The sequence below is a fragment of the Choloepus didactylus genome, chromosome X (assembly GCF_015220235.1).
Source record: "Choloepus didactylus isolate mChoDid1 chromosome X, mChoDid1.pri, whole genome shotgun sequence".
In the NCBI taxonomy this organism is placed as follows: domain Eukaryota; kingdom Metazoa; phylum Chordata; class Mammalia; order Pilosa; family Megalonychidae; genus Choloepus; species Choloepus didactylus.
The window spans coordinates 132001025-132023285 of record NC_051334.1 but is presented as its reverse complement, the minus strand read 5'-3'; the positions used below and the strand labels follow the sequence as shown (position 1 = coordinate 132023285).

General features: G+C 37.7%; 1 pseudogene; it reads left to right on the top strand.

Annotated features, from left to right (window-relative positions):
- The first annotated feature begins 9000 nt into the window (after window positions 1-9000).
- On the top strand, window positions 9001-10822 carry LOC119522344 (annotated as a pseudogene).
- The last annotated feature ends 11439 nt before the right edge of the window (window positions 10823-22261 follow it).

The following is a 22261-nucleotide window of genomic DNA, read 5'->3' as shown; positions in this document are numbered from 1 at the left end:
TCTGAAGTAGTAAAGTGGAAGTGTGTTAGCTTCTTGGTTTTATATAGATATGGTTAGAATCATTGCAAAACCCCTTCTCTACAAGCTGGGAGAACAGGAGGAATTGGGGCAGGAACAAGAAGATGGAGAGTAGGAAAGACATTGGTCAGATTGGTGCTGAGAATTCATATAGGTCATTGGTGGGATATAACAGTGGATAGAAAGATTAGTAAGTCTCTTAAAAGTAAGGAAGAGGGGTTGGCAATTAATGTGTCAGGCAACAGAACTATTGCAGTTTCTTGAGCAGAGATATGCATTGATAATTTTATTTAATGAATAATACTATGACACTATTGTTCCAACAGGGCAAGATGGAAGAAAGTGAGCTTGTTAGTAGGCTATGGCATTAATGTGGAGGCAAAGTGAAGGATGCAGGTTTTCAGAGAAAGAGGACTGGTGTGATAATGAGAAGATCGATCATTTTACCCAGTTTTATCCAGAGTTATCTAGAATAAAATAATGTTAAAGATAGAAATAAAAGACTTTAGAAATGATCTAATTAAGTTTCTTCACTATAATAGATGATAAATTGATGCTAAAAAGAGTAAGTTATGTCTCTAAGGTTGCCTAGTCAGATAGTGACAGAGCAGGGACCAGAATCCAAGTCTTGACATCTTGACAAGTGCACTTTGCAATACACCAACTTAATTTGAAATGAGAGCAGGACAACTGCATTAGGATTTTCTAAGGAAACAGAATTAACAGGAGATATCTGTAAATATGAGATTTCATAAAAATGTCTTATGCAACTGTGGCGATACATGAGTCCAAATTCCATAGGGCAGGATACATGAGTCCAAATTCCATAGGGCAGACCACAAGCTGGCAACTCCAATGAAGGTCCTCGATGAACTCCTCAGTAGAGGCTGGCTGGCTGAAGAAGAAGTGAGAGTTCTCTCTTTTCTCCCTTAAAAGTCTTCAACTGATTGGATTAAATCCAACTGACTGGATTCTTTCAATGCAGAAGACACTCCCTTAGTTTGTCATAGATGTAATCAGCAATAGATGCAATCAATTCACTGATGATTTAATAAACCAGCCTCTTGGTGTATTAACCAGTCATGAAAGGTCCTTGCAGTAATGGTTAGGCTAGTGCTTGCTTGACTGGACAACTGGGCACCATCACCTGGCCAAGTTGATGCATGAAGCCAGCCATTCAACATCCAAATGGAAATCCCTCTAGGTATCAGCATGGATGATTCAGACATTAAAGTGGATGTCATCAGAAGGAATGATAACTGGCCCCACAATGGTGGATGAGCTCTGAGAAGGAGAATGGAGAGGAAAGAAAAGAGATGCCAGATTAAGGGATGAGTGGAAGAAGAGTAATCACAGTAAACAGAGAATCACCAAGAGGAAATCAGGTCACAGGCACCAAGAAGAAAAAGAAGAGTTTCAAAAATAAAGGACAGGAAACTTTCACTTCTCTCAAGGGACTGAATTTACCCTCCTGTCTGAAAACTTTTTTTAAATGATAGGATATACAAAACAACACTTCTCAAGATATTGACCATCAGACAATGAAAGGCAGCAATCCCCAAGAGATGGAAAATAAAGTAGACCATATGATTGTCCAGCTTAATGCTTTGAGTGTCTCTAGGCCACAAAACAAGAAGCAACAACAATGGCAAATCTTGATTGACTACTTGAGTAGAAGAGAAAGATCTGAGTGCCCGAGAGACAAAGGAAGCTTGAATTTCAGGACAGAGTAACAGAATAGAAAGCTTCATAAGGATAAAACTATGGAGATTTGCAGAGGGTCACCTTGAGTATCCATCTGAGAACTGATCCGTGTATGTGTGTGCTGAACCATCTGGAAGGAACATCTGAAATGATTTGAGGAAAGAGTGTCTGATACTCACATATGACTGAAAATAGTAGTTGATCCCACTTGGGGAAAAAAATTCACAAATAATTGAGTAAAGTGCACAGAAGAGTCTTGCCTCAGTAACGGGAATAATAAGCCTGAAACTAAATACTGATCCAGTCCTATCTACTAAGTCTTCGTAGATGTATTATTTTGTGTCCAAGTAACTTAACCATATCCCAGAAGAAAGTTCAAAGATATGTTTAAGAATAAAACAATTACCAAATACCTGTCACCCACAAAAGTAAAATTCACAATGTCACATTCCAAAATAATTTACCAGGCATACAAAGAAGCAGGAAAATATAATCCATAATTAGAAGGAAAAAATCAATTGAAACTGACATGGAACACACACAGATGACAGAATCAGTAGGTAAGGAAATTAAAAATTATAATTATTCAAGAAAATAGAAGAAAGCAAAAACATATTAAGGAAAGGTATGGACGAGAAAAAAGAGCAAAATGAACTTCTATATAAAAAAAAAACTACTAAGTCTTACATGAAAAGTACACTAGATGGAATTAAGGGCAGATTAGACATGGCAGAAGAAAAGATCAGTGGATGTGAATACATAGCAATAGAAATTTTTCCAAATGAAATATTCATACAAATAATATTGGGAATATATGAATGGAGCATCAGTGAGACCTGTGAGTCCACATCACATTTTTCCCTGAGGGGGAAAAATAATGGGCAAAATTTTTCCAAAGTTGGTGAAATTATAATCCCACAGATACAAGAAGTGATGCAAATCCTAAGAATGAGAAAGAAACATGAAAACAACTACAAAAAGGCATATAAGAATCAACCTGTTTAAAACCAGTGATAAAGAGAAAATTGTAAAAGCAGCAGAAAAAAGACACATTTTGTCCACAGGAACAAATACAGATATGACAATAGATGTCTTTTGAAAAATGAAAAAGGAAAAAAAGAGAGAGTGAGAGAGTACAGTACAGTGATATCTTTTTAGTACTGAAAATACTGTCAAACTAGAATACATTACCTGGGGAAAATATCTTTCAAAAATGAACACATGAGTGATGTCATCAATATGGTGACATAAGATAGCTATGAAAAAAAAGCTCTCCCCAGAGTTTCAGCAAAAAAGGGACAAATCTCACTAATCCAGAACTCTTGAGGAAGTTAAAGACTGGAGAAGGATCCCACAAACACCGAACTGAAGAAAGAGAAAAATATCAGGTAGGAAACTTTCAGTCTGTACAGACCAGTCCTCTCCTCTCCACTCACTCACTCATGTGCAGCTTGGGAAGTGCCCAGAGGCAGCAGCCAGGATCCCTCCCACCTCCCACCAGGGATACAGACTATAAAATCTCTCATAGTAGTGGGACAGATCCCCATTTATATACAGAAACAGATTTCCAAGTACACAGGAAACCACTGCTAAGGAGGGCAGAATACAAAAGAGCACCAAAGAGAAGCTCCGAAAATGGAAGATTAGGGGGGGAATGATGAAATCTAGTTCTTTCCCAAAAGCAGCAAGTGGTCAGGCAGAAACTGTCTGAATCAACTGTTTGGGGACCCAGGGGACAAGGGAAGACATTTTAAGGCCTAGGTCAATGAGCAATAAAAAGTATGAGAAAATGTGGACAGAGACAGTAACTACAACCATATCTCCTGGTACCCATCCCCCACCCATGAGGGAAGTAGCATCAGAAGTCATGATACATGCCTGGGGGATGGCTGCAGACTGGGGCAGCTGTGGCAGCCCCCGGCCAAGTAGAGAGAAGGACACAGACCAACAATGAGCCAGATATTGGCTGGCAAAGTGGGAGTACAGGAACTGCACAGTCATAGTCTTGTCCAGTCAGGCCCTGCTGTGCTCCAGTTAAATACCTTCTAAGGATGAATAAGTAACCAAAGAGGGTCATTGGCTGAGTAGACAGAAATGTGTAGGGAAAAACAGGGCTTTTTGGAGCCTCTCTAGACCCTACCACAGGCACGCTGGAGCTGGTTTTTGCCTCCTGCATGTGTACCCAGCCATATTTTGGCAGGGAAATACTAAAAATCCAACTGCAAAAGCAGTGCCTTAATGCAAACCCAGGAAATCAATAAATCCTAGACAAGAGAGAGAAACCAACCTTCAGAATAGACAAATCAAGAATATATGATGACCAGATATCAGCAAAAACTGACAAGGCATATTAAGACATAGGAATAAATGGTCCAGTCAAAGGAAGAAATAAGAAAGTTGGAGGACAAGCTATAGCATCAAAATGGTTGTGTGAATAGCTACTGAAAACTGCAGAGATTCAATGAAAAAAGGAAAATTCTGAATTGTTTAAAATTCTGGAGGAGGATATAGACTGGAGAAGGACCCTGCAGATGTCAAATTGAAGAAAGAGAAGAAATATCAATTAGAAATTTTCTGTTGCAGATCAGCTGGTCCTCTTCCCTCCACCACTCAGGATCGGCACCGCAAAGGCACACAATCAGCAGACAGGAACCCTTACACCAGGGACACAGATTTAAAAATCCCTCACATCAGCTAGACAAACCCCCATCATTTGAAGACATGGGGGACAGGGGAGGACATTTCAAGGCCCAGATCAGTGATGGACAAAGACTGAGAAAATGTGGACAGAGACTGGGTTTCTAACACTGGGTCTGAAAACCCTTCCCCCACCCCTGAGGGAAGCAGCAGCTTGTGGCCAATTCCGTGCCTTGTGGATGGCTGAAGTACTGGGTCAGCTGAGGCAGTACTCTGCCACAGGTGTAACCCCACATCAAGCCAGATTTTTGGTTCACAAAGTAAGGGCATAGGAATCTCACAATTTCAGCACACCTTTGTAGGCACAACTTGTGCTTGGACACAAAGCAGCCTCTGGAAAGATTAAGTTACCTAACAGCATCATCAGCTGGACAGTCCAGAAAGTTCAAGGGAATAGAAACACTTCTAAAAAGGTGCTCCAGACTCTTCATTAGGACCACAGGAGCTGGTCTCAGCCCAGATTAGGCTGAGAAATATGGACAAAATAGCTTTCAAAGCAGGGGACTAAAACAGAGGTCTTTCTGAATGGTGGAAAATAGACAACCATTGGAAGCCGGCAGATCTATATTACCCTACCCAGTCAACTTGGTGGGGTGCCTAGTGCCTACCTCCCATCACTGTGGCAGGCCACAGTGGGTGCCTGATTTAGGGGGAAAATTGGGGGACAGAGCCAATCTGGTAACTGGCCAGTGAGAAAAACAAAGAAATATAGAGGTCAAGGAAAACCAACAAGCAAACACAAGCCAAAGGGGAGAAAACAAACTCCAGAATAAATGAATCAAGAAATCAGATGCCTAGACAGCAAAAAACATGAGCAACATCAGAAAACATGAAGCTTTGGCCCAGTCAAAGGAACAAACTAACAACTCAACTGGGATTCAAGAATTGAAACAACTAATTAAAGATGTTTAAACTAATCTTCTAAACCAAATCAATGAGTAGAAAAAAATGTGACAAAATAGATGAAAGATATAAAGAAGACACTGGGTGACTATAAAAAAGAATTCTTAAACATGAAAAGACCAATGCCAAAACTTATGGGAATGAAAGGCACAATAGAAGAGATGAAAAACCCAATGGAGACATACAACAGCAGACTTGGAGAGGCAGAAGAAAGGATTACTGAACTAGAAGACAGGGCACCCAAAATCCTACAAACAAAAGAACAGATAGGGTAAAGAATGGAAAAATATGAGCAGGGCTCAGGAAATGGAATGACAACATGAAGTGTATGAATATACATGTTACAATTTTCACAGAAGGAGAAGAGAAGGGAAATGGGGCAGAAAGAATAATAGAGGAAATAATCAATGAAAATGTCCCAATTCTTATGAAAAGCATAGAATTACAGGTCCAAAAAGCACAGCATATCCCAAACAGAATTGATCCAAATAGACCTACTCCAAGACATTTACTAATAGATTATCGAATTTCAAAAACAAAGAGAGAATTTTGAAAGCAGCAAGTGAAAAATGATCTATCACATACAAGGGAAGCTCAGTAAGACTAAGTGAGGATTTCTCAGTAGAAACTATGGAGGCGAGAAGGCAGTGGTATGATATATTCAAGATACAGAAAGAGAAAAACTGCCAACCAAGAATCTTATATCCAGAAAAACTGTCCATCAAAATGAGGGAGAGTTTAAAATATTTACAGATAAATAGACACTGAGAGAGTTCATGAAAAGGAGACCTCTTCTACAGGAAATACTAAAGGGAGTGCTACAGGCAGATAGGAAAAGACAGGAGAGAGAGGTTTGGAGAAGAATGTAGAAATGAAGATAGCAGGAGATAGAAAGAGGGTAAGGAATTGGCATTTGATGCTGAGGGAGTATAGAATGTGCAACAGGATTGATTGTATAGATCCAGAAATGGATAGCACAATACTGGGTGATAGTAGCACAATACTATAAATATGCTGAACAAAGATGACTTTGAGTATGGTTGAAAGAGGAAGGTTATGAGTATGTAGGACACCAGAAGGAATCATAGAAGATAAAGAATGGGTGGTATAACTTAGTAAAACCTAGAGTGGTCAATGATTGTGATTAAATGCACAAATATAAGAATGTTTTTACATGAGGGAGAACAAATGAATGTCAACTTTGCAAGATGTTGAAAATGGGATGGTATTGGGAAAAATACAACCAATGCAAACTAGAGTATATAGTAAATAGTAGCATTGTAATGTACTTCCATTAATTGTAACAAAGGTAATATACCAAATTTAAATGTCTATAAGAGGGGGATATAATGGAGGGGAATGGGATTCTTGGCATTGCTGTTGTTGTCTGACCTTGTTCTTTCTTTTTTCAGCTCTTCCTCTTTGGGGAAGAAATGGAAATGTCCTTATATAGAGAGTGGTGGTGAATGCTTAACTGTGTGATTATACAGGGAAACACTGATTGTTTCCTTAGGAGGGAATGTGTGGTGTGTGAATAAAACTGTCTAAAAAATAAAGAGAGAGACACAAGTGCTGGAGAAAATGTGGAGAGAGAGATGTACCTAATCACCATTGGTGGGAAAATACAATGGTGCAGCTCATCTGGAGGGCAGTGTGGTGGTTCCACAGGAAGCTAAGTGTGGGTTTGACATATTGTCCTGAAACCCTGTTATTGGGTATATACTTGGAAGAACTGAAAAGAGGGTAAAATATGGGCAATTGCACAGTGGGGTTTATGGTGGCAGTATTCATGATTTGCAGTGGATGGAGATAGCCTAAGGATACATTGACTGATGAATGGAATTGCAAACTGTAATGTATACACACAATGGAATACTCAACTGCTTCAAGAAGTAATGAAGTTGTGAGGTATGCAACGAGGTGAATGGACATTGAGGACAGAATATTGAGTGAAATAAGTCAGACACAAAGAGACAAACATTATAATGCATCACTACTATGGACTAACTATAATGTGTACACTCTGAGAATTGAATCTGAGAATATAGGTTATCAGGGGAAGGCTTATTGTAAATATTCCTGGATTGTAAGCCCTTAGAGGAGTTACATCTATTCCTGTGTTGTAATGGTTATTTCTAAATTCTGATAGACTGAGCTCTTTGTGTATATCCTGGTCAGTCCTTGAAACTTTGTGCATCTGTGTGACAACTAAGACTCAGAGCCAGAGTCTGGCCGCTATGAATGTCTGGATTACCTGATACAGCAAATGTTAAATATTCTGAAAAAGATATCAGACTTCAATTAGATATATGAATGAAATGGAACTGGTTAGTACTAAGGTAAGTCAGTCTAAAGGATAAAGGATGTTATTGATGGTGTTTTAAAACTTCAACATCTGTGTGAGACCAAAGGTAGAGAAGTTTATTAGGTGCAGAATTTACATTTTTTTGTAGCACACTATATAATTGAACATGTAAAGTCAGTTTATTCAAATAGCATAATTATATGGAACTTTGAATAGGGAGTGAAATCTGTTTGGTTATGTTAGTGTGAAGCCCTGAAAAACCCAAGACTAATTTTCCCAGAGAAGAAAAATGTATTTTCAAATCCCCCTTGAGAGACTGGGGTAAAATGTGGAGATATTAAACTTCCTCACCTGGTAAATTACTGATATTCTTACAAGCACTGGGGACTACCAATTTAGAATGCTGAGCCCTCAATCTTGGGGCTTACCCTTTTGAAGTTTGTTGCTGCAAAAGATAGGCTAACCCTATTTATAACTTGCCTAAGAGTCACTCCTAGAGAGCCTCTTACATTGCTCAGATATTGCCTCTCTCTCGAAGCCAACTCAACAGGCAAACACATTGCCCTCCCCCCATGTACTAACCAATTCCATTTATTCATATATCATGACCCCTAGGGGTATAAACCTCCCTGGCAAAGTGGAACATGACTCTTAGAGATTATCTTGACCTTGGCATTGTAGGACTGTGAATGCTTCTTGGACCAAAAAGGAGAAGAGAATTGAAACAAAATAAAATTTCAGTGGCTGAGAGGTTTTAAATAGAGTTGACGGGTCATTCTGGAGGTTATTCTTATGCATTATTTAGATATCCCATTTTAGTTTTCTGTGTATTGAAACAGCTAGAAGGAAAAACCTAAAACTGTTGAACTGCAACCCAGTAGCCTTGGTTCTTGAAGATGATAGTTTAACTATATATCTTACACTGTGTGACTGTGTGATTGAGAAAACCTTGTGGCTCCTGCTCCCTTTATCTAGTGTATGGAGAGATGAGCAGAAAAATTAGGACAAAAAGTAAATGTGTAATAGGAATAATCATAGATATGGGATGCAGGGAGTGTGTTTTTACTTTAATTTTTATTCTTATTATTTTATGTGTGTCATAATGAAAATGTTGAAAAATTGATTATGAGGATGAATGCACAACTGGATATATCAAACAACGCCTTTCAAAAACTGATCTTAAAAATGCTCAAGGAGGTAAAGGAAAGTACAGAGAAAGGACTAAAGGATTTCAAGAAAACAATATAAGAGACTAAGTAAAGAGATAGAAATTTTAAAAAGGAATGAAACAGAACCACTGGAGTAGAAGACCACAATTACTGAAATTTAAAATGCCCAGGTAGGTATCAAGAGCAGATCAGAGGGATTTGAACATGTCGCCCCTGAAGGTAGCAGCAGAGTGGGATCCCTGGGCAGGTTTCAGACCTGAGAAGAGAGACTGTGGTAACTCAGTACTGCAGGGATTGTTAAAGGCAGTCAGGAAGAGCAGTCAGTTAAATATGCTGGGTAGAAATCTCAGTGAAGATGTTGGAAATAGTGCCTCAGTGTGTCTGGAGAATAAATGTGGATATTCCTGAGGAAGCTAATCAGAATCTTTCATTTGGTGCTACTGAGTGATGGTGGGAACAGACACATTTAACCAAACCAATCACATAGAATAATAAACTTCAGTCACTTACAGATGACCTCAGACTCCTGCCTGCACTGACTATTCTTGATATACATGATAGTCAGCTAACATCCCTTCCTTCTGCTATAAGAGAGCTAGAAAATCTTCAGAAACTTAATGTCAGCCATAACAAATTGGAAATATTACCTAAAGAAATTACAAATTTAAGAAACCTGAAGGGCCTGTATCTCCAGCATAATGAGCTAACATCCATACCAGAGGGGTTTGAACAACTCTTCAATTTAGAAGATTTAGATCTTTCCAACAATTGTCTTACAACAGTTCCTGATAGTTTTTCTTCTCTATCCAGTCTGGTGTGACTCAATCTTTCCAGCAATCAGCTGAAGAGCTTGCTGGCAGAAATAAGTAGAATGAGAAGATTAAAGCATTTGGATTGTAATTCAAATCTGTTGGAAACTGTACCTTCTGAACTGGCTGGCATGGATTCACTGGAATTGCTTTATTTGCAGAGAAATAAATTACATTTTCTGCCAGAATTTTCTTCTTGTAGACTATTGAAGGAATTGTGTGTAGGTGAAAACCAGATTGAAATGTTAGGGGCAGAACACCTTAAGCATCTGAATTCTATCCTTGTGCTAGACCTGAGGGATAACAAGTTAAAATCTGTTCCAGATGAACTTACACTGCTACAGTCTTTAGAAAGGCTTGACCTAAGCAACAATGATAATAGCAGTCTGCCCTATACATTGAGAAACCTTCATTTGAAATTCTTGGCTCTAGAAGGGAATCCTCTGAGAATGATTCCAATAGAAATTATAAATAAAGGAACTCAAGAAGTTCTAAAATATCTATGAAGCAAAATTAAAGATAATGGACCTAGCAAAAATGACACTATTAGTGAGACTGCCATGACACTACCAAGTGAATCCATAGTCAATGTACACACCATAATCACATTTAAAATATTAGGTTACAGTGATAAACAAACAACTCTGATTCCCAATGAAGTGTTTGATACAGTAAAAAGCAACATTATTATCTCTATTAACTTCAGTAAAAATTAGCTATGTGATATTCCAAAAAGGATTGTGGAAGTGAAGAACATGGTTTCTGATGTCAATCTCAGTTTTAACAAGCTTTCCTTTATTTCACTGGAATTATGTTTGCTTCAAAAATTGACTTTTTTAGATCTCAGATACAATTTATTTAAATTCTTTGCCTGAAGTAATGGAATCACTGATAAGGCTACAAATGATCAATCTTTCCTTTAATAGGTTCAAAATACTACATGAATTTCTGTGTCATATCCCCACACTTGAAACAATTCAAATTAGTAACAACCAGGTTGGATCTGTGGACCCTCAGAAGATGAAGATAATGGAAAATTTGCACACATTGGACCTTCAAAATAATGACTTCCTACAAACTCCACCAGAGCTCGGAAATTGTGTAAACTTAAGAATATTACTACTAGATGGAAATCCATTCCGTGTTCCTTGAGCAGCCATATTAATGAAAGGAACAGCTGCTATACTGGATATTTGAGAGAACAAATTCCTCCTTAAACCAATGTTGTTTTATAATCCTGGCCAAGTTAGTTCTTAGAAGGATGTAACATTTTATTTCAGTATCATCCTAAAGCTGATTGCACTAATTGGTCTTTTATTTCCCCAATATCACCTAGCCATTGGTATAACTGGCCTGGGCCAAATTCACTGCCATTGGATATTTTTACACTGACAACTACTTAATATTTTTCTAAGGTTTTGTGTACATTTATAGTGGTGATAACCATGTATAGTGTTCATAAACTAAGTTCTGAATGTTTTGCACAGGATTTATCCTACTCACTTTCATTCTCTTATAACATAGCAAGCTGTTATTCAAAAATGAATTTTTGTTTAACAAGGTTCAATATTTTTTATAAAGAAACATTTTTGTAGAAGTGTTTTTTTCCATTTCTGTTTGTATTACATGTAATATGGCCAATTGACTTGAATATAGTGATCCAATTTCTACCTTTTTATTAGACATAAAATTGACTTGCATTTTGTTAAATGCAATTCTTTGACATTTAGAAAAATAAGACTTCATTATCCATGACTTTTGTTTTGGGGTTGGTCTCATTACAAGTTTTTAATTAACATTCACTACTTTTTTTTTAAATCTAGTTCAAATCTTTTTTTCTAGCTATTGGTTAGGTCTATTTACCCTGCTTTATGAAATCATTTTTATCAGAATTGCTAATGTCACAGAAATGCCATACAAGATAAAGTTATTGATGGAAAAAATAGTGAAAGTATTGCTTTAAGTGCATTTGAAATTTTGAATTTAAAACTTGTAAAGTTTTTTTTGTGATGTCTTAGTACTAAATTTCCACAGGATAATCTAGTACTTTTGGATTCAAGAACATTCAAGAGATCAGATCTGCATATTTTCACCTCAGCTACACTGTGAGCATTTTTAAAAACTTTATGTCCCTTAAAAAAGTTATCAAAATTATTGAAGACCATATCTTATTAATTATCTCAAATTTGTAATTTCTAAATGTGCAAAAATTTAGATATCGGCAACAGACAACAATTAATAGCATATTGCATGGAAATCTTGAAATGTCCTCTGTGTACACACTTACTGAGCATACATTTGTATGCCTAATCTACTCTGTGCATGTTTGAATCCAACCCTGTGCAATTTTTTTATTTTCATCACCTTAACTTTAGAATTTGCTTGCAATCTTCCTAAGACCAAATTTCTAGTCATGCAGTAATTTTCTAAAGGAAATTTGTGACAGGCAAATTTGATTTACTAAAAGTCAGATATAAATATTTTTGTTGAAACCAAAAATATGAGAAGTAGGCTGACTGGTCATTATAAAATTAAATTTAACCATAAGATTCTATTAAGTAGTTAATTCAAAAGTATGTGTATCAATTTGTGTGCGTGTGTTTGTGTGTGCATGCATGTGCGTGTGTGAGTCTATAGCTTTTGGAAGATTGAGGCATGTTCATCTTATGAAAAAAATCAGTGCTAATAAAAATAAGTACTATATTTCATAATAAAAAAGCAGATCAGAGCTAGCAGAAGAAAGAATCAGGGCCTATGAAGATATGACACTTGAAATGAGTCAGACTGAGGAACACAATGAATAAAGAAATGTAAAATGTGAAAATAGCCTAAGACAGCTATGGGATACAATCAAGCACATCAATATATGTATTAAGGTATTCCCAGAAGGAGAAGAAAGAAAGAATAGAGCAGATGGAATAGACAAATAGTGACAGGAAAGTACCTAAAGCTAGCAAAGGATGTGGATATGCTCATCCAAGAAACTTAGAGAACACCAAACAGCATAAACATGAATAAAAATATATCCCATCATATACTGATCACACTATCACATGCAAAGGATTAGGAGAGAGCTCTGAATGCTGAAAGAGAAAAGCAATGCATTAAATACAGAGGAGTCTCAATTACACCAAGTGTCAATTTCTCATGAGATATCATGGAGTTTAGAAGGCAGCAGGGTGAAATACTTAATGTGCTGAAGGAAAACAACTGCTAGCTGAGAATTGTATATCCAGTGAGACTCTCTTTCAAAAATGAGGGGGCAATTAACACATTCTCAGATAAACAAAAACTGAGGGAGTACATCATCACTATACTTGCACTACAAGCAATGCTAAAGGGAGTTCTTCAGATAGAAATGAAAGAACACTAGGAAGTAGTTCAAAGCAGTATAAATGAATAAAGATCTGCAGTAAAGTTAACCATTTGGGTAGTTGTAAATGCCAGTATTATTGTATTGAACTGTTTGGTATTTAACTCCACTTCTTATTTTCTACAGGTGCTGTTTTGGCTTGCTGAAGCTGCCAAAATGTAATATACCAGAAATGGACTGGCTTTTAAAAATGAGGATTTTATTATGTTGCAAGTTACAATTAAAGCCATGAAAATGTCATTAAGGAATCAACAAGAGGATACCTTCTCTGAAGAAAGGCTGCTGGCATCTGGGACACATCAATCACATGGGAAGGCACATGGCTGACAACTGCTGGTCCTTCTCTCTGGGTTTTTTTTTGCTTTCAGGTTCTGGCTTCAGGAGTTCCTTCATCTTCTGTGGTGTTTCTTTCTTAGCATCCATTCCAGTTTGCTAATGCTGCTGTTTTGCAAAATATCAGAGATGGATCGGCTTCTATAAAGAGGGTTTATTTGGTTACAAAGTTACAGTCTGAAGCCCATGAAAATGTTCAAATGAAAGCATCAACACATGTATATCTTCACCAAAGGAAGGCCAATGGCATCCAGAAAACATCTGTTAGCTGGGAAGGCATGTGGTTGGCATCTGCTGATCCAAGGTTGTATTCCAGCTCCACTCTCAGCTCCTGTGTATTCTTCAAAGCATCTCTCTTGACTGCAGCACCACCTTCTGTCTGTGAACACTTTTATAGGACTCCAGTGATTCAATTAAGACCCACCCTGAATGTTTGGTGTAATACCTCCATGGAAATTATCCAAAGTTCTCACTCACAGTTGATTGAGTCACATCTACTCAACCAAAGGATTCCAACCTAATCAATACTAGTATGTCTGCCCCAACAAAACTGCATTGAAGAACATGTCATTTTGGGGGACATAATATATCCATACTGGCACAGCATCTCTGGGGCATTTCTCTCTCTGCTTTCTCCAAACTTCTATGGGTATTTCTCTCTGAGCTCTCAGGACTTTTTGTCTTTTATCCTCATAAAGGACTCAAGTAAAGGATTAAGACCCACCTTGAATGAGCTGGGGCACATCTCAATTGAAATAATCTAACCAAAAGTTCCCACCTGCAATAGGTCTGCACCCATGGGAATGGGTTAAAAGAACATAGCTTTTTTTTTTTATTGGGGTACATAGCCCCCAAACTGCCACAGGTGCCAAAATGCAAATGCATAAAATTTAATGATGAATCTGGGTTTGTGAACATACAATGTGCAAGTATATAAATGGAAACAGGTACAAAAATGATGGGGGACAGAAGGGTATAGAAAACGTGTATGTGTATGCTACTGAAGTTAAGTTGGTATTAAATAAAATGATTGCTATATATTTAGGATATTAAAGTTTATCCCAATGGGTACCACAAGGAAAATAGATGAAAAATATATCCAGATATAAGTGAGAAGGCTTTCAATATGGTACAACACAAGAAAAGCAAATAAACATAAAAACAGGTATTATTGGAAGTGAGCAACAAAAAAGTTATAAGACAAAAATCTAAATAAAATAGCAGAAGAAAGTACTGTATTATCAGTAGTGACTTTAAATGTAAGTGGATTAACTTTCCACACAAAAGGTGAAGGTTGGCAGAATGGTTAAAAAAGTATGACCCAACTATATGCTGTCTTCAGGAGACTTATCCTAATATCAAATATACAAGTAGGTTGAGGGTGAAAGGGTGAAAAATAATATACCATGAATGTAGTAACCAAAAGAGAGCTGGCATGGCTATACTAGTATCAGATGACGTAGACTTTAAATGAAAAAGAGTTACAAAGAAAAAAGATGATGATTATATACTGATAGAGGTGGAAATTCAACAAGATGTTACAATTATAAATAGTTATGCACCTAACAGCAGAGCCCCCAAAATATATGAAGCAAATACTGACAGACAAGAAGGAAACAATCAGTGTTTCTATGTTAATAGAAAATTTTAACCCACTACTCTTTTCCCCATTTTCTTTTGTAGAAGATATTTGAGATGGTACTCTGTTCTAATCAAAAATGAAGTTTTATAGTGGGACCACACCACTCTTAATAATGGATAGACTGTCTAGTCAGAAGATCAATATGGAAATACAGAATTTGAATGATAAACTAAACCAACTGGATTTAACGGACATATATAGAACACTTCACAAAACAAAAACAGAATACATGTATTTCTCAAGCACACATGGATCTTTTTCCAGGATAAAGACAAACAATATGTTGTGTCACAAAACAGATCTCAATAAATTAAAAATACTGAAATCAAATAATATATCTTCTCAAACAATAATGGAATGAAACTAGAAATCCATCACAGAGTGAGAAAAGGAAAATTCATAAATATGTGGAAATTAAACAACATATTCATAAATACCCAATGGGTTAAAGAGGAGATCAAAAGCCAAATTAGGAGATATCTTAGGACAAATGAAAATGAAAAGATTTCAAATCATAGAACTAACCTTAAACTTGCAGAATGAGAAAAAGATCAAACTAAAGACTAAGTATGCAGAAGAAAGGAAATAACAAAGATTAGAAGAGATAAATGAAACATAAGACAAAAAAAAGAATAAGAAAAATCAACAAAACCCAAAGATGGCTTTAGGAAAAGATCAATAAAATAGATAAACCTTTAGCCTAGAATGACAAAGAAAAAAGAGAGATGATACAAATAATGAAAATCAGCAATGAAAAGAGGGCTATTACTACCAACCCCATTGAAATAAAAAAAAACTGTAAGAGGTTACTATTAACAATTGTTTACCAATAAATTAGGTAGCCTAGATGAAATACAGAAATTTTTAGAAGAACACAGACTACCTACATTGACTCAAATGAAAGACAAAATCAGGAGGCAGGGCAAGATGGCAGCATAGGAGGTGTGGAATTTAGTTAGTTTCCTAAAGCAACAAATTAATAGTGAAGATCAACTAGAAAATAGGCTGGAACAACTGATGGGGGGACATCCATGACTGGACAACACCATACACCATTCAGGAATGGGTGAAACTGCTGAGATTTCAGCATATAACTGTAAGTAAAGCTCCCCAAACTGTGGAGCTGGTACTCCTCCCCTACCAGCATGGTGCTGAGTTGCAAAACATTGTTGTGGGGAAAAGAAGCAGTCCCTGCTAAGAGAAAGAGAATGTAGCTCAGCCAAGCTCCAAATGCAGTTTTAATTAACAAATTTTGACTACCAAATACAGGCTACAAGCACAGATAAACCTGGATCAACAAGGACAGGAACCTAAAGGTTTATCTTGGCAGAGAGGAGGCAGGGCTGATGGAAAAAACACACATAAATAAATAAAAACAGAGGTTCATGGATTCTGCTGAGATCAGAAAACTGGAAATGGGTTGTGCCCCAAGAAAAAAGGCACACAGAACTGGGTACCAATTCTGGTTCTTGCCTAGTGAACTGGAGGGCTGGGGACTGGATCCGAAAAGGTGACTTCTTGCTTTTACCCCTTTCTTTCTCTCATTCGAAGTAGCTCATTAGAGAAGGCCTCAGGCAGTTTCAGTTGTCAGCAGTGATCCAGGCAAGGGTGGAGTTAAGATACTCAGAGAGTCAAAGGAAAAACTCAAGTATAGGAGACAACTCCATAAAGGGCTTATCTTCCCTAAGAAAGGAGGGGTCAGGGCCCAGCTCCTGTGGCAATCCATCCCTCAGAGAACTCAGACCCTAGGGCCTGGGAGGAAAGAAAAACAGAAACAGCTTAAGCTTGGCTTGTGACACCCTCAGTTCCTGTCCAGAGCAGGATCCAATGAGAATTAAGTACACTTCACATCTTTACTCTGGTGGTGAGCTGCAGGATGACAAGTGCCACCTGCTGGGCAGGATAGGAAAAGCACAGAGTATAGAGGCCTCACAGGAAAGTCTGACAGTCTTCTGGGTCTCACCCTTAGGGAAACCTGATACTGAATACAACCTTCTGCTAAGACTGGGCCTGTCTGGTCTGGGAAAATCTGATTGGGGTAATCAAGGGAAACAGATGCCTAGAAAACAAAAAATAATTAGTCACACCAGGAAAAATGAAGATATGGCCCAGGCAAAGGAACAAACATACACTTCAACACAGATACAGGAATTGAAACAACTAATTATTAATCAAATCATCATTAATCAAACAAATTTCCTAAATCAATTAAAAAAATCAGATCAATGAGTTGAGGGAAGATATGGCAAAAGAGATGAAGGATGTAAAGAAGTCATGGGACAAATATAAGGAAGAACTCAAAAGTTTGAAAAAACAATTGGCAGAACTTATGGGAATGGAAAGCACAATAGAAGACAAGAAAAATACAATGGAGACATACAACAGCAGATTTGAAAAGTCAGAAGGAAAGATTCATGAAATGGAGGACAGCACATCCGAAATCCTAAACACAAAAGAACAGATAGAGAAAAGAATGGAAAAATATGAGCAGGGTCTCAGTGCACTGAATGACAACATGAAGCATATGAATATATGTGCCATGGGTGTCCCAGAAGGAGAAAAAAAAGGGAAGAGGGGCAGAAAGAATAATGAAGGAAATATCACTGAAAATTTCCCATCTGTTATGAAAGACATAAAACTACAGATCCAAGAAGAACTGCATACCCCAAGAAGAATAGATCCAAGTAGACTGACCCCAAGACACTTACTAATCAGATTATCAAATGTCAAAGATAAAGAGAATTCTGAAAGCAGCAAGAGAAAAGTGACCATCACATACAAACAAGCTCAATAAGACCATGTGCAGATTTCTCAGTAGACAACACAAAAGTGAGAAGGCAGTGGCATGACATATTTAAGAAACTGATAGAGAAAAACTGCCAGCCAAGTATTCTATACCTGGCAAAACTGTCCTTCAAATATAAGGGAGAGTTTAAAATATTTTCAGAAAACCAGAGAGTTTGTGAACAAGACACCTTCTCTGCAAGAAATATTAAAGGTAGCACTACAGGCAGGGAGGAAAACACAGGAGACAGAGATTTGGAGAAGAGTGTAGAAATAAAGATTATCAGTAAGGATAAAAAGAGAGGGAGGGGGGAAAAATAAAAATAAAGTAAGAAAGGCATATAAAATCCAAAAAAAATGGTAGACAATAGATATAATTACAGAGTGAAATTAGCCAGAAACAAATGGATGAATACTGTATTATCTCACTAATATGAACTAACAATGATGAACAATCACTGATTGTTTACTTAGGGTGGATTATATGCTGTGTGAATTAAACTGTTTAAAAAAAGCAGAGGGATATAAGTGCCAGAGAAAATTTGGAGAGAGGGATGTACCTATTCTCTGTTAGTAGGGAAGTAGAATGGTGGAGCCCAACTGGATGGCATTGTGGTGGTTCCATAGGAAGCTAACTATGGGGTTGCCAAATGGTCCTGTGACCCTTTAATTGAGTATATACTTGGAAGAACTGAGAGCAGGGACATAAGTGGATATTGCACACTGGTGTTTATGGTAGCCATATTCACGATTTGCAATGGATGGAGGTGGACTAATGGAACATCAACAGATAAATGGAATGGTGAACTGTGGTGTATACATACAATGGAATACAGAGCAGTGGCAAGAATAAATGAAATTGTGAGGTATGCACAAAAATGAATGGGCCTTGAGGACAATATGTTGAATCAAATAAGCCATAATAGAAAAGACAAACATTTTAATGCCTCAGTAACATGACCTAATGATAATGTTCAAACTTTGAGAATTGAATCTGAGAGCATAGGTTATTCAGGGAAGGCTTATGGTAAAGCTTCCTAGATTGTAAACTCTTACAGCAGTCACATCTATTCATGAGTTATAATGGTTATCTCTAAATTCTGATGATGAGCTGTTTGTGTAAAACCTAATTGGTCCCCATAATTTTGGTTATCCATATGACACCTGAGACTCAGAGCCAGAGCTCAGTAGCTATGAATGTCAGCATTACCCCATACAGCAAATGTAAAAAAAAAAAGCTGAAAAAGAGATCAGACTTGAATTAGAGATATGAATGAAATGGACTTGATTAGAACTAAGGTAAACTAGACTAAAGGAAGAGGATGATATTTACTGTGTTTTAAAATCTCAACTTCTGTGTGAGAACAGAGGAACAGATGTTTATTTGGTGCAAAATCTATACTTTCTTCAGCATGGTATATAATTTAACTTGTATGGTCAGTTTATAAAAACACCATAATTACATGGAACCTTGAATTAAGGGACAAGATCTGGTTGCTTTGTACAGGGTAGCCTGAAACCCCAATACATCCCAGAGTAATTTGGGCAGAGAATAAAAAGTATTTGCAAAGCCCCCTTGAGGACCTGGGGGAAAATGTGGAAACATTAAACTTCCCCACTAGGGGAATTCCTGACATTTTTGCAAGCATTGGGATATACCATTGTAGTAGGTCAAGTCCTTGATCTTGGGAATGGCCCTGGTGAAGCTTGTTACTGCAATGTGAGGCTAAGCTCATTTAAAATTGTGCCTGAGTCATCACCAGAGAACTTCTTGTTGCTCAGATGTGGCATGTCTCTCTATAAGCCCACTCAGCAGGTAAACTCACTGTCCTGTCCCCTACATGGGACATGATTTCCAGGGGTATAAGTCTCCCAGGCAATACAGGGCATGACTCCCTGGGATGAGCCTGGACCCAACATTGTGGGACTGAGAAAGCCTTCCTGACCAAAAGAAGGAAGAGAAATGAAACAAAATAAAGTTTCAGTAGTGAGTGTGGTGATGAGTACACAACTATGCAATGATACTGGGAACAACTGATTGTACACTTTGGATGATTGCATGATATGTGAATATATCTCAATAAAATTACATTAAAAAAAAAACAACTGCAATACAACTGCCATGGTATGCCAAGCCCCAATTAACAGTATTCCTGAAAACCTTAAAGAATACCCAGAGCTCTTTCTAAGATCTGTAAATGTTTTACTGAAGTTTATTTTACTGAAGCTTAAAACCGCCAGATTGTTGCTTTACCAGATAAGCCCTGAAACCAGTCTTTCCCAGAACATTAACCAGTAGTATTTCTGTACCCCACAATGCCAACATCCCTCTCAACATGAAGAAGTTATAATGGTCATTGCCCAAATATCCCTGAAGATTGAGAGAATGACCAAACGAGACAGAAGAGTTTTAACAGAGAATTTAGAAGTTAACAAATGATTGTGACTAGTGAATCATTATATTGATGTTTCTTTTTGGTTTATAGGGCATTAGAGCAGCCAAACAGAAAAACTTGAAATTGTGGGACTGTAACCCACACTAAACTTTGAAATAAACTCTACAACTACTTGTTAAAAAAAGAAAGAGAAAATCTTAACAAACCAAATATCAGTAAACAAATTGAATTGGTAATCAAAAACATCCCAAAAAGGAAAAGCCCAGGACCGGATAAATGGCTTCATAGTGGAATTCTACCAAACATTCCCAGAAGACATAACTCCATTTCTGCTCAAGCTCTTCCAAAAAATTGAATATGAGGGAACAATTCCTTATTCATCCAAATTTGAAATGAAGAAGTACAACACCCCATTTTTTTTTTCATATTATATGATCCTGTAAACAGAAAATCTTGAAACAGCCAAAACAAAGTTGATGGAGCTGATAAGCAAATTTGGCAAAGTAGCAGGGTACAGTGCAGAGCAAGATGGTGGCAGAGAGAAGTGTGGAATTTAGTTAGTCCTCCAGAAAAACTAGTAAATAACCAGGAACAACTAGTAAATAATCTGGAACAACTGTTGGGAGACATCCATAAATGGATACACATCATACACCAACCTGGAATGGGTGGAAAGGCTGAGATTCTAGCATAGAATCATAAGTAAATCTCCATAAACCTGGAACTGGTTCCCCTCCCATTTTGGGCACAGCAGACTGAACTGAAACATTTCCATCTGGAAAAAAGGAAACCGGTTACAGTCAAAGTAACTCAACCAAGCTCCAATTGCAGTTTTAATTAACAAATTTGGACTACTGAGTACAAGATACAAGCACAGATAATCCTGAACAAAGCAGGAAAGGAAACAGGTTTCTTCCAGCAAAGAGGAGGCAGGGCTGACAGAAAAAAACACACATAAATAAAATAAAGAGGCTTTCAGAGACAGCTGAGCTCAGAATACTGGAAGATGGTTGTGTTCCAAGAAAAGGGGCACAGAGAACTGGATACCAACTCTAGTGGACCAGTGAAACTGGAGGGGGGGCTGACTATGAAAAGGGGCTTTTGCTCCTTTTCCCTTTTTGTTTTTCTTTCTGTAAGTAGCCCATTAAAGAAAGCCTCAGATATTTTCAATTGCAATGACCTAGGCAAGGGTGGAGTTAACAGAATCAGAAAGACAAAGGTGGAATTCAAGAGGAGTAGATAACTCCCTAGGGAGTGTATCTTCCCTAAGAAAAGGGGGGTGAGAGCAGTTAAGTAGCTGCCTCCTTTACAGAATTCAGAACCCAGGGCCTTGAGGAAAACAAAAAAAACCAGAAACAACTTAAGTTTGGTTTCTGACACCCTTAGCCACTGACCAGGACAGGGTCTGCTGGGAATTTAAGGGACCACAAATCTTTACACCTGTGGGGAGCTGTAGGCTGAAAGTGCCACCTGCTGGGCAGGATAGGAAAATCACAGGGTCCGGAGGCCTCATGGGAAAGTCTGTCAATCTTCTAGGACTCACCCTCAGGAAACCTAATACTGAATACAGCCTCCTTCTGAGGCCTGAGTCCCTCTGATATGGGAAAATCTGATTGGGATAATCAAGGAAACCAGATACCTAGACAATAGAAAACTAAAAATCACACTTCAAAAAATGAAAATACAGCACAGTAAAAGGAGAAAACTTATACTTCAACTGAGATACAGGAATTGAAAAAACTAATTAAAGATCTTCAAATAAATATGGGAAATAAACTGAAAAAACAATCCAACGAGGGAGACACAGGGCAAGATAGTGGAGTGATGAGGTGTGGTTTTAGTTACTCTTCTGGGGCAGCTTGTAGATACCCAAGAACTGTGTGGACCAGAAACCACAGAGGAATTTAAGTTTGGACACACATCATACAACACTCACAAGTGTTTGAAGCAGCTGAGATCAGCAAAAACTGTAAGTTCTCATGGCCAAGGGGCCCAAGCACCTCCCTGCCAGGCACAATCCTGAGGGAGGAGAGGCAATCAGTGCTGGGAACCAGGAGGGAGAACTGCAGTTACAGAACTGATTAACAAACTCTGACTGCTGAACATAAACTCGAACCATAGATAAACT